The sequence below is a fragment of the Armigeres subalbatus genome, chromosome 3, assembly GCF_024139115.2.
Source record: "Armigeres subalbatus isolate Guangzhou_Male chromosome 3, GZ_Asu_2, whole genome shotgun sequence".
NCBI classification, from domain to species: Eukaryota; Metazoa; Arthropoda; class Insecta; order Diptera; family Culicidae; genus Armigeres; species Armigeres subalbatus.
The window spans coordinates 101,283,841-101,295,909 of NC_085141.1; the positions used below are offsets into that span (position 1 = coordinate 101,283,841).

A 12,069-nucleotide genomic window follows, 5' to 3' on the forward strand; every position below is an offset into this window, starting at 1 on the left:
TTACATCTTAAGCATTGTCGCATGGAAATGGAAATGAGAAACTTGAGAGTAAGCAATCGTACTCTTCAGTTTAGGTTATGTTATTTTTATAACAATAAAGGGGAGTCTTAGAAGAACCATAGACAAGTTCAGATTAATTTATACCACAGCCACCGCGGACTCGCATCCTTTTTGGGTGTAAGTTTAACCATCGCCAGATAGTGGTCAGAGTCGGTTTTAGTGCCACGATCGATCCTGATGTCAATAATGTCGAGAAGTGCCGCCCATCAGAACGTGGTCTGCACGCCCCACAACTTGCTATGGCCTCGGGAGGGGCCGTCAAGCCCTAAGACATAATTCCTCATGGATTTGGCGGCATCTGAATGGAAATAAATACTTGGTTATTTGGAGAGGTAGTCTATGGGAAGTTGCCTTGGCAAGCGACAGAAAATTTCTTTGTACGAAGCTATTCCAAACCCGCAAATATGAAAACCATGTTTGAAATTAATCCAACGCTCGCTCGCAATAAGTCTTTTAGGCGATAACACGACCCAACAGGCAATTATTGATATTTAGATGCACGTACAACATAATACTTCGAGGTACTTCCATGATTTGTGTGCTAAATATAAATTGTCTCTCGTCTTCTCTTTCTACTTATTTATACTGTCAACCGAACTCTAACGTCCATTATCAGGTGCAACATGCGAGGATCAACAGCATCGAAAGATTTTTGCCTTTAATTAAAAAAATATGCACAACCGTTAATGGAATATTCCGTTGATCTTGTCCGCCCAATTTGAAAACATTGATGCGCTAACGAATCCTAACGTCATAGCTAGTTCGGCAATGACATACATAAATTCTTTTTTGCACATAAAATTGTTAGATCACTCAATTCATGCGATAATACAGTGAAAATGCAAGTTCACATCGAAACAGAAAACAACAGCAGCGGTGATTATCAGTTCTGAACGGGTTTGAATCCTTCGAATCGTACCGGACACTCGGTTTCAGTGATAACAGAGGTCTTTCGAATCAACTTTGTAACCATAGCAAAACGAGAGGGCAATGTTGGATTTTATTATGTTTGGGTTAGATGCACATTCTGGATTCTACTTCAGTCGAGATTGACGTCAAACCTGTAAAATAGATCTTGTCTACCGTTCTGGAGCGTGCCGAATATGTATTTAGGGAGGGTTTTCTGTTGGTTTTCAGTGATGTCCGAAACATAAAGTTATTTGGGTAAAATGCGACCGACAAATGAAGTCCGGGAACAAAGCTCAAGTTAAGTCAAGTTAAGCTCAAGACAAAAGATGAACTTTACCTTGTAATGACCCTTCCGTCTAAAATTGTATCTCGTTTTATTGTCTCAGTCGATTCTTTGGCTTCTTTGAGGTCAACTTTCCCAAAGAACCAATTTTTAAGCTTCTAATTTTTTAAAATCGAAAGCAAAACCGAAAAGTGGTTTACAGTGGTTTGTTTTAACGGAGAATTATTGTTCATTGCGGTTTTAAAACGTTTCATTCAAATTTCGCTCAGGATTTTATCTGAAGTCCGTCCATAATTCAATTTGGATTCCGTTGAGAATTCTATTTGAGATCTGTTCAGAATATTGATCGGAATCAGCTCAGTATTTCAGTCCGAATTCATCAATTTAGGGTACCATTTGAAATTTGTTCAATTTTCCGTTCAATATTCCATTCGGAATCCGTTCAGGATTCCATTCGTAATCTGTTCAGGATTCCAATCGGAATCCGTTCGGGATTCGATTCGAAATCCGTTCAGAGTTACATTCGGCATCCATTCAGGATTCCATTCAGAACTCCATTCGAGATCCGTTCAGGTCATTCGGAATCCGTTCAGTTCATTCGAATCCGTTCAGATTCCATTCGGAATCCGTTCAAGTTCATTCGGAATCCGTTCAGGATTCCATTCGAATCCGTACAGGTTCATTCGGAATCCGTACAGGATTCCATTCAGATCCGTACAGGATTCCATTCGGAATCCGTACAGGATTCCATTCGAATCGTCAGATTCATTCGAATCGTCAGGATTCCATTCGAATCTGTCAGTTCCATTCGGAATCCGTTCAGGATTTCATTCGGAATCCGTTTAGGATTTCATTCGGAATCCGTTCAGGATTCCATTTAAAATCCGTTCACAATTCCATTCGGAATCCGTTCGACTTCCATTCGAAATCCATTCAGGATTCCATTCGGGACCGTTCAGGATTCACTCAACCTGTTGACCATTCAATTCGATCGTTCAGGTTCCATTCAGATCCGTTCAGGATCCCATTCAGAATACGTTCAGGATTCATTCGGCATCCTTCAGGATTCCATTCGAATCCCTTCGGTATTCCATTCGAGACTCCGTTCAGGATTCCATTCGAATTCGTTCATGCTTCCATTCGGAATACTTCCAGGTTCCATCTGGAATACATTCAGGATGCCATTCGGAATCCGTTCAGATTCCATTCGGAATCCGTTCAGGATTCCATTCGAATCCGTTCAGGTTTCATTTCGGAATCCGTTCAGGATTCCATTCGAAATCCATTCGAGTTCCATTCGGAATCGTTCAGGATTCATTCGAATCCGTTCAGGATTCCATTCGGAATCCGTTCAGGATTCCATTCGAATCCGTTCAGTTCCATTCGGAATCCGTTCAGGATTCATTCGGAATCCGTTCAGGTTCATTCGGAATCCTTCGGGATTCTATTCGGAATCCGTTAAAGTTCCATTCGGAATCCGTTCAGGATTCTCTTCGAAATCGTTCAAGTTCATTTGAATCCGTTCAAGATTCATTTGGAATCCGTTCGTGATTCCATTCGGAATCCGTTCAGGATTCCATTCGGATCCGTTCAGTTCATTCGGAATCCGTTCAGGATTCCATTCGAATCCGTTCAGGATTCCATTCGGAATCCGTTCAGAGTTCCATTCGGAATCCGTTCAAGTTCCATTCGGAATCCGTTCAGGTTCCATTCGGATCCGTTCAGGATTCCATTCGAATCGATCAGTTCATTCGAATCCGATCAGATTCCATTCGGAATCCGTTCAGGATTTCATTCGGAATCTCAGGTTCATTTAAAATCCGTACACAATTCCATTCAGAGCAGTTCAGCTTCCATTCGAAATCATTCAGGATTCTTCGGAATCCATTCAGGATTCCATTCGGGACCGTTCAGATTCCTCTCAAAACCTGTTATTGATTCCATGCAGATCCGTTCAGGTTTCCATTCGGAATCGTTCAGGATTCCATTCAGAATCGTTGATTCCGTTCGGAATCCGTTCAGGATTCCATTCGGAATCCTTCAAGTTCATTCGGACTCGTTCAGGTTCCATTCGGAATTCGTTCGTACTTCCATTCGGCCGTTCCGGATTCCATTTGGAATACATTCGGTCATTCAGATCCGTTCAGATTCATTCGAATCCGTTCTGGATTCTTTCGAATCGTTAATTCCATTCGGAATCCGTTCACGATTCCATTCAGATCCATTCACGATTCATTCGGAATCCGTTCACGATTCCATTCGGAATCGTTCACGATTCATTCAGATCCGTTCGGGATTCTCTTCGAAATCCGTTCAGATTCCATTTGGAATCCGTTCAGGATTCCATTGGAATCCGTTCAAGTTCATTCGGAATCCGGTCAGGATTCCATTCGGAATCGTACAGGATTCCATTCGGAATATTCGTAATCCGTTCATGCTTCCATTCGGAATCCGTTCACGATTCAATTCGGAATCCGTTCGGGATTCTATTCGGAATCCGTTCAGGGTTCCATTCGGAATCCGTTCAGAATTCCATTCGGAATCCGTTCACGATTCAATTCGGAATCCGTTCAGGTTCATTCGGAATCGTTAAGTTCCATTCGGAATCTTCAGAATTCTCTTCGAAATCCGTTGATTCCATTTGGAATCCGTTCAGGATTCCATTCGGAATCGATCAGATTCTGGAATCCGTTCAGGATTTCATTCGGAATCGTCAGATTCCATTTAAAATCCGTACACAATTCCATTCGAATCATTCATGCTTCCATTAGTATTCAAGTTCCATTCAGTTGATTCAAGTTTATTGGCATTGAATCTAAATCAGTTCAGTTCAGGACTGATCGTTCAAGTTCATTGGATGTTGGGATCAATTCAATACTGACTCAGATGAATGAATGTTAGATCAATTCATTCAATCATGATTGAGATGAAAAGTTTCATTTCCCTTACATCCTGATCAATTCAGGACTAATATCCATTTCCAATATGCCTCTGAAGGACAGAATTGCGCAATTAAAAGCAAACAGACGAAGTAAACTGTCTCTTTGATCTCGATAGTGCTTTTGATCGTGTGATCAAATTTTTTATTCCATACCATGAGATCTCTCGGCTTCAACTCAGGGATGGTGGATTTGTTCGCACGAATAGCAGCAGCTTGTCTCCTGATTGCTGATCAACGGACACCTGTCTCCTTTCCTAACCAACGCTCGGTGCGCCAAGGAGACCCTCTATCGATGCACCTCTTCGTTCTCTACCTACACCCGCTTCTAAAGCGGTTAGAACAAGTGTGTGGTGCTGACCTAATCGTCGCCTATGCGGACGACATCAGTGCAATCATCACCGACGGCAACAAGCTAGACACAATGCGGAATTTGTTCAATGACTTTGACGAATATCAGGCGCTCGTTTGAATGAATTCAAAACGACCGCTATCGATATTGTGAGCAAAATGCTCTGACTATACCGTGGATACGCACCGAAAACAAAATAAAAAATCTCGGTGTCTTCTTTCCATCAATTCGTAATGAGAATTTGAACTGGACTCTCTCGTAAAAATTCGGTCCCAAATCTGGTTACACTCCATGCGAAGCCTACCTGCACCAGAAAGCAACACTGCTGAACACATTTCTGCCCAGAATTTGGTACATTGCTGAATCTAGCTCAACGGCAGCACGTAGCAAAGCTGACACCAACATGCGGAACTACCTTTCGTGGAATGAGTGCGACTGTCCCAATGACTCAACACTCGCAAGGAAGACGTGGAATAAATCTGCATCTTCCGATATTCAAATGCCGCGCCTTCTACTAAACTCACATCTTCGGAACACAATGTTATGCCGTTTACAGCTCCTACCTCAGCCGAGGCAATCCTACTCCGAATACCACTGCAGATCTCCGTGCCTGAAACAAATTTTAGTAATTTAGCAATCCTCCTTTTCAAATTCGCCAGCATCCTACAGCAGTGCCATCTATCGTCTCTACGTAAGAGGTACAGACAAACCGAAAGTGGAAACAGCAAACAATAACACCAACTGGAAACGTGTGTGGAGGAATTCGCCGACCGTAATCTATCACCCCATCAGCGCCAGCGTAGTGATTTATATATGTGGGTTAATCAGAAGATCCACATCGACGGCTTCTGTTTATCATAGGGCGGACGGACGAGAACAATGCATTCACTGTGGCATACCCATAGAAACGCTTCAACACAATTTTTTGAATGCTCCAGAGTACGTATGCGTGAGACTTACAACAAACTCTTCATGCGTTGATTGGTGGTCAGCGCACGCTCCGATATGCTGATCTTCTGCGACCTTCCCTTGATCGAATCACTCCGACACGACGAAGAATTCTCAAAATTTTAATTGAATACATTATATTCTTGAGAAGTGCAATGGAGTAATTGATGTTAATAACTAAATTTCAACTTAGGAGTCATAGTTTAACCAATTATGTAAATAATTTTAACAAGACAAAACGACAAATAAACGTTAAAAAAAAAAAATTCTATTCGAATCCGTTCAGGATTCCATTCAATCTTCGGATTCCATTCGAATCTTCAGGATTCCATTCGAATCATTCAGGATGCCATTCGAATCCGTTCAGGATTCCATTCGGAATCCGTTCAGATTCCATTCGGAATCCGTTCGGATTCTATTCGGAATCCGTTCGAGGATTCCACTCGAATCCATTCAAGTTCATTCGAATCCGTTCAGTTCTCTTCGAAATCGGTTCAAGATTCCATTTGGAATCCGTTCAAGATTTCATTTGGAATCCGTTCAGGATTCCATTCGGAATCCGTTCATTCCATTCGAGATCGTTCAGAATTCATTCAGTCGTTCAGGTTCCATTCGGAATCCGTTCAAGTCATTCGGAATCCGTTCAGGGTTCCATTCGGAATCGTTCAGAATTCCATTCGGAATCCGTTCACGATTCAATTCGGAATCGTTCACGATTCATTCAAGATCCGTTCACGATTCCATCGAAATCCGTTCAGGATTCCATTCGCAATCCGTTCAGGATTCCATTCGGATCGTTCGATTCCATTCGAATCCGTTCAGGATTCACCGAATCGTTCAGGATTCCATTCGCAATCCGTTCAGGATTCCATTCGAATCCGTTCAGGTTCCATTCGGAATCCGTTCAGGATTCCATTCGGAATCCGTTCGGATTCATTCGGAATCGTTCAGGATTCCATTCGGAATCCGTTCAGGATCCATTCAGTCCGTTCGGGATTCCATTCGGAATCCGTTCGGATTCCATTCAGGTCGTTCAGGATTCCTTCGGAATCCATTCAGGATTCCATTCGGAATCCGTTCAGAGTTCATTCGGAATCCGTTCAGGATTCCATTCAGGTCCGTTCAGGATTCATTCGGAATCCGTTCAGATTCATTCGGAATCGTTCAGTTCCATTCGGAATCCGTTCAGGATTCCATTCAGATCTGTTCAGGTTATTCAGGATCGTTCAGATTCCATTCGGAATCTTCGATTCATTCGGTCCGTTCAGGATTCCATTGAATCAGGTGTTCAGGAATCCGTTCAGGATTCATTCGGAATCGTTCAGATTCCATTCGGAATCCGTTCGGATTCCATTCGGAATTCGTTCGGATTCCACTCGGAATCCGTTCAGAGTTCCATTCGGAATCCGTTCAGGATTCATTCGGAATCCGTTCAGATTCCATTCGGAATCAATCAGTCGGAATCAATCAGGATTCCATTCAGATCCGTTCAATTCATTCGAATCCATTCAGGATTCCATTCGAAATCCATTCAGGGTTCCATTCGAATCCGTTCAAGATTCCATTCGGAATCCGTTCGAGTTCCATTCGAATCGTTCAGGATTCCATTCGGAATCCGTTCGATTCCATTCGGAATCCGTTCAGGATTCCATTCGGAATCCGTTGAGGATTTTCGGAATCCGTTCAGGATTCCATTCGGAATCTGTTGTCATTGAATCCGTTCAGATTCATTCGGAATCGTTCAGGATTCCATTCGAATCGTTCAGGTTCATTCAGATCGTTCAGATTCATTCCGGAATCGTTCGAATTCCATTCGAATCCGTTCAGGATTCCATTCGAATCCGTTCGTTCCTTCGAATCGTTCAGTTCATTCGAATCAATCAGGATACCATTCGAATCAATCAATTCCATTCGGAATCCGTTCAGATCATTCGAATCGTTCAGAATTCCATTCGGAATCAATCAGTCATTCGAATCATCAGTTCCATTCGAATCACAGATCCATTCGAATCCTTCAATTCCATTCGAAATCCATTCAGGGTTCCATTCAATCCGTTCAAGATTCCATTCGGATCCGTTCAGGATTCCATTCGGAATCCGTTCAAGTTCCATTCGGAATCGTTCAGTTCCATTCGAATCCGTTCAGGATTCCATTCGAATCCGTTCAGGATTCCATTCAAATCGTTCAGGATTCCTTCGGAATCCGTTTAGTTCCATTCGGAATCCGTTCAGAATTCGTTCAGATTCCATTCGGAATTTGGAAAGTTATTTTGCTTTTGGTCAGACCTGGGTCAGACACTCAAGTTGTAATCGATTGAGAGGCGGTAACCTGCCGTTAGAAAGTCTTGTATATTCTTCTTCTTCTTCTTCTTCTTTCTTCTTATTGGCATTACATCCCCACACTGGGACAGAGCCGCCACGCAGCTTAGTGTTCATTAAGCACTTCAACAGTTATTAACTGCGAGGTTTCTAAGCCAATTACAATTTTGCATTCGGATATTATAAGGCTAACACGATGATATTTTTATGCCCAGGGAAGTCGAGGCAATTTCCAATCCGAAAATTGCCTGGACTGGCACCGGGAATCGACCCAGCCACCCTCAGCATGGTCTTGCTTAAATTTGTAGCCGCGCATCTTACCACGCACTAAGGAGGCCCGATCTTGTATATTGATCAAAATAACCAGAACCAAATCAGCAGAAATTACCTTCTTTTCACATTTTGTGTACTAAGTAGGTGATTGAAAATTATCTTGGAGTTATTGATTTCCATCGGCTATTTAATCACATTTATTGATCGATAATTGATTAATTATTGATTAAATTATTTAAATTTGCTGTTTCTCACTTCAAAACGTACCTCATTCATTTGTTGTTATAACATATTTGAACAAACATTATAAGATTCTATATACAATAAATGAATAATAAAAATCAAATTCAATAACCACTTTTCAACAAAATATTGACGCCAACCATTCGAGTTGTTTACAAAAGTACTAGCCTAACGATGCCCCAGGATCTCACCAATCACCATCCAGAATGATAAGAAGCTCCATCAGCGTCATAACGTCAGATGACTTCCTTCCTACCAGGTGTGCCATCAGGAACATGGAGAATTATAAAAGATGGGATTGCCATTATCATCAATCAACGAACTCAATCAACATCACCAGATGGCTACTCATCAATATTCAGCGGACATCAATTTGTTAAGTATTTTATGGTGTATAACAAATTATAGTATAAAAAACTACTATCGGAAGTATCATAAAACTAGTTTCCTGATCACTGTAACTGGATCGATTGCCCGAAATGCCATACATCATGGATCATCATGACGCCTGTAAGTACTGTTGCATACTGTTTCTTCAAAGTCATCATTTTCATTAAAAGTAGAACAGCCCAGCGCAGATACAGTTGCTCGACACACGCTCAGCTATTTTAAACCTCCAAATCAGACGTTAGACTACTGAGGCTTCTTGATCTCTCCTGTGACCTTAATGAGTAAAGTCCCATTCGGGCCCCAAGCTGTCGGTTGCTTATCACTTCGTTCCGTGGTAGAACGTGTGTTGGTCGTTCCAATAATAACATACATATTTGAAGAGTGTTTGCTTACGCACGAGGCACGAAAACTTGATAACGTGTCGAATCGATTTCCAAAAAGAGTATTTATTTATGATCTAATTTAGAAGGTGCGTTGGACAATTAATCCCATCTGTTTTCAAAACCTTGCACCTGATGCGACACTGTTCTAGATTAGAAATCAATCTGATTTATTCTGAAAAAAGTAATGCACTTCTCTCCTTGGTATTTCCAACCAAGTGTTCTGGAACCACTGGATGAGATGTGTTTGTTTCAAAAACATTAAATTTGTTATTTTCTACACTTTACTTGTATTGTTCGTTCGTAATCAGACACATTGTTAACACGCTGACCGACTTTTCCACACTGATAAGCGATCGTTATTCTTATTCTCTCAAATGCATATAGCCGATGCTGTAAGGCACTGACTTTATTACAAAAGCCGACCGTTCGGAACAGCATCTAGCAAGAAGTGAAAGTGAAATGAAACCTCCCGCCATAGTTGCATTTTGTTTAAAGTCCATTGCTTTCTGTTATAAAACTGTATTGAATAAAGAGGTCACTAAAATGGTGAATCTATCCGCATTACTCAGGCTCCCTGCTGCCATGGAACCCTGACTGAAGACGTTCCAAAGTCCATCTACAGCCACCTGCGAGGATTCCGGTCGTGAACGGTGAGGTCACACTCTCTGCCAAGGTACGTGCTTTGTGGAACAATCGCAACCCTTGCCAACCTGACAAAATTCACATCGTCGACGGCAGTGAAGTTGAGTAACTCCCTCTGAAGATGCTCCATCAACAGGAACAATCCAAACTGCGAAAGTACGAGAACTGTTGGTTGCGCGAACGAACCCGCTGATGTTGCCGGGGTCGAATCGAAAACGTTCATCTGCACCGAGAAGAAGAAGAAGCCATTCCACGCCGAAAGATGGAGTTAAGAACTCTTGAAACTGGATTTCCACTGAAGATTACGATTCGCCATTGCAGCACGTTTCCCAGGTTGCATGAAGGGTCGCACCATGTACGTCGTGCCCTTCTCATGGGACCGATCGCATCTCCTGCAAGGTCGGTGTTGAAATCACCGATTCCGCTTATGTCGTCAATTCGATGCGGATTATGACCCGAATGGGCGAAGACTGGACAAGCTGTCAGATAACTCGTAAGATAAACTTAATCAGCAAAATCTAGCTTAATCTAATCATTGACTGCCTCTCTTTTATCAGGACTTTGTGAAATGTCTTCATTCGGTTGGAACCTGCCAGGAAAAATCTCCATGCCATCGGCCTTCGACCCGAACGAACAATTATTCTCCACAAACCGAACAACGAAATCGTTTCCTACGGATCCGGTTACGTGGCAACTCCCTGCGCAAAAGTGCCTGGCTCTGAATAGGCAGCACCATCGCTCTCTCGGGGTTGGCTCGCTGAACACATGCTTATTCTCGGCATTACAAACCCGAACGGAGATAAGAAATACATTGCTGCCGCCTTCCCGTCTGCGTGTGGTAAAACAAACCTCGCAATGATAGACCCCACTGCCGGGGTACAAAGTCGAATGCGTCGTGATGACATTGCCTGGATGAAGTTCGATTCCAAAGGTCAACTGAGGCCATCAACCCAGAAAATGGATTCTTCGGCGTAGCTCAGGAACCTCATCCGCAACAAACCCAGATCAATGGCACCATCCACAAGAACACCCTTTTCACAAACGTTGCTTCTAATGATGGAGGAGTGTTCTGGGAAGGAATGGATGAAGAACTAGCCCTGGAACCCAAATTACCGACTGGCTTGGTCAACAGTGGAAGAAAGGCGAATCTAAGAATCCAGCTGCTCATCCAATTCCCGTTTCTGTGCCCCAGCAGGTCAATGCCCAATAATTGATCCCGCATGGGAAGACGAGCGAGGTCCCAATTTCACTATTCTGTTCGGGGACGACGACCCACAGGTGTTCCTCTGGTCTATGAAGCCAACTCCTGGTCCTAGGTCTTCATCGGTTCAGCAATGCGTAGTGAAGCTACCGCTGCCGCAGAACACAAGGGCAAAGTCATCATGAACGATCCGTTCGCGATGCGACCATTCTTCGCTATAACTTTGGTGAGTACCTTCAACATTGGCTCAGCATGGAAGGACGGGCGGCCGCCGTAAACGGCGAAATGCCCAAGATTTTCCACTCAACTGGTTCCGAAAGGACGACCAAGGAAAATTCCTCTGGCCAGGATTTGGCGAGAACAGTCGTGTGCTGGATTGGGTCCTCCGGCGGATCGACGGCGAAGAATGCCACAGACCCCATCGGACATTCCAAACCGGCTCCATCAACATGGAGGACTCGGCAGAGGGTCGATGAGAAACAACTGTTCTCGATTCCAAAGTCGTTCTGGCAAAAGGAAGTTGAGGAAATCAAGCAATACTATGACAACCAACTGCCCACGATCTGCCCCATGATCGGCAAGAGTGGCAAGAACTGAAGAGCCGCGTGGAAGACATGTAAGAACTGCGTTAATGTACAAAAAAAAATCCTAGATTAAGCTTTGTAATTTATGACACAAAATAGCCTTAGTGTTCTTTTAAGTATTAACGTGTACACGAGTAGTGTAAATATATGTCTTAAGATCTGTTTTAATTATAAACAGCACATCTTTTTCTGGAAGAAAAGAACACTTCTCAAACCTTCGATTCCAAAGTTCATATTGATGCCAGTGCAATCCAGTTTGAGTCTTTATCAACGAGATAATGCCACTGACTGATTCAACTTGAGCTTGAACCATGATTTACGGCATCGAACAAATGCTCTAAGTAGACAAAACTCAAATTAAAACTTGTAGATTTGTGTCATTACTTGAGATGAAGGCATATGCTTTCAACGGCTGCATGTTGCACAGATTTACATATTCTGTCGGATGAACGATTTAATAAACAACAATAAGATTATTGAGCAATATTGGCGTCAACATTTGGTGAACCTATAAGGTCAACTGAATAGAGACCTGAAAATCACC

The 12,069-nt window shown here is 42.7% G+C and overlaps 1 pseudogene; it reads left to right on the forward strand.

The window, feature by feature from the left end:
• The first annotated feature begins 8,804 nt into the window (after positions 1 to 8,804).
• LOC134227082 (phosphoenolpyruvate carboxykinase [GTP]-like) lies at positions 8,805 to 11,700 on the forward strand (annotated as a pseudogene).
• The last annotated feature ends 369 nt before the right edge of the window (positions 11,701 to 12,069 follow it).